Source organism: Sinocyclocheilus anshuiensis, unplaced genomic scaffold (genome assembly GCF_001515605.1).
Source record: "Sinocyclocheilus anshuiensis isolate Anshui unplaced genomic scaffold, SAMN03320099.WGS_v1.1 scaffold7, whole genome shotgun sequence".
Taxonomy (NCBI): domain Eukaryota; kingdom Metazoa; phylum Chordata; class Actinopteri; order Cypriniformes; family Cyprinidae; genus Sinocyclocheilus; species Sinocyclocheilus anshuiensis.
Window position 1 is genome coordinate 571784 of NW_015549582.1, and position 2151 is coordinate 573934.

The window sequence follows — 2151 nt, forward strand, 5'->3', positions numbered from 1 at the left end:
TGGAGTAATGATGCTGAAAATTCAGCTTTGCCATCACAGAAATAAATTACATTTTAAAATATTTTAAAATAGAAAACAGTTATTTTACATTACAATAATATTTCACAATATTACTGCGTTTTTTGATGTAACCATTAAAAAAATCATACTCGCCACCAAACATTTGAACAGTAGTGTAAATATATGTGGACTTAAAATGATAAAAACTACAAAGTGTGCAATATGGCTTTTAAAGGCAACGATCACTAAATTTAGGCTTATGTTGGAAAAGATGAGAACTACATATAGCGAAAGTATTCGTCTCCACCTTCGAAAAATCTTTTCATTTTTTAAAAATGTTGCTCACAACCATTCATGTCTTTAGCAATTAAGTATTCTTTTTTATTTGTGCTGTACAGCGGTAGCAGCAGTCAGAGAGGGGCTCCCCCCAGGCCAGCCCAACAGTCTCCCCTCCCGCAGCCCTACCCGGAGCTCCCCCCGGAAATGGAAGCGGAGGACTCACTGGAGCTTCAGCTGCAGCAGTGGAGCCTGGCTAGATTTGCCGTGGCAGCCATGGAGCACGTGCTCCCTCTCATCAGGACAGGTGAGAGTCCTCTTAAATCCTCTTTCCTGTTTCAAACGCAGCTACAGCTGCTGCCGTTCTTCTCACACGTGTGCTTCCATCGCTCATCATATTCCCCTGTTTTTTTCTCATCCCTACCCTCTCAGAGAGCCTGAAGTTTTTCCAACGGGTGCTAGAGCTGCTGGCAGAGGTACAGGGGCTGCTGGGAGACAGCATAGCCCCCGAGGTGTGGGATGAGCACAGCCTGACTGCGACAGAGCTGGCAAGTGTCTTCAACAGCCCTCCTCCACGGTGCAGATCCATAGCCATGAGGCTGATGGCTGCATTAGTGCATGCAAACACACACCTGTCGCTGCTCCGTCTCACCCACTCCACTTACTCTGAGGGATAGATGGTCATTGTAGAACGTTAAGTTATCAGCACAAATCAGTCATGGCACGACCGTTGTTTTTTTTAGGCCAGTTTCACCACTTAGAAGTCCCTGTTTGCTCCTGACAACTCAATACATCTGCTATTTCCATCTAAAACATTTGTATTGGTTTAATAAAATACAGTAAGACTTTACAATAAGCTGTATCTCGTTTCAGTATGGCAATATGGTCTCGTTTCAATAGCATTAGTTAATGAAATAGCTAACATGAAATAACAATGAACATACCTTTAGATCATTTATTAATCTTGCTTAATGTTAATGCATTAATACATTCCAGGTTGAATATATTAACATTAGTTAATGTTTTATGAATGAACATTAATTAACAATAAAAAATACTACATGTAGTACATAAGTTAAACTAGATTAATACATTCTGTTTAGTTGCTGTTTATATTAGTTCATGATAGCTAATGCATCAACCAGTGATAAAAGTTTTTTATTTTATTTTATTTTTCCCATTGAGATACAGTATCTCTTCTATCATAGAATCCTGGTCGGTGTTACCCAATAAGCATATTTATGTTAACATTTAGGTATAATGAACTAATAGTCTTTGTCAGATTTGTATTATATTACATTATATGTTATGCAATATAAATGAACACTGTTCAAATTCATGTTAGTTCATAATACATAAACCAATGTTAACATATATTGTTAGTACATGTAGATATTTAGTCATGGTTAAGAAATGTTAACGTTCACAACCTTATTGTAAAGTTTTACCATTATCATTATGAAAAGTTTACTTTGTTTTATTCAGCTTATGTGTATTTAACATAAAATTACATCAGTGCATTGCATTATATGCATACCAAGTAGGTCGTATTACACCGATTTACAAATTTGTTTCATCCAATGATGTTTATTGTCTATAGAAATCTTTTTAAACTAACCCATTGTGCTCAGTGTGTGTGCACACCTATGAGAACATTCCCCACCGCATATGATTATGTATATTGCACAGCATGCCTCTCTCCCTCATTGATCTTTAATGCACGCTTCATGGCGTCTTATCTTGAAAAACTGCTGTCATCTGAAAACTTTCTTTGAAATGCACAGGACTCTTGCTGCCCCCTGCTGGCAATAAAATTACATGAGATCTGTAAGTCTCTCAGTACTTACGTTTTTTTTTTTTTTTTGTCTGGTAAAA

The 2151-nt window shown here is 37.2% G+C and overlaps 1 pseudogene; it reads left to right on the forward strand.

Moving 5' to 3' along the window:
- The window catches only part of LOC107657791 (rotatin-like), a 90383-nt pseudogene that overhangs the window by 17258 nt on the left and 70974 nt on the right, over positions 1–2151 (forward strand).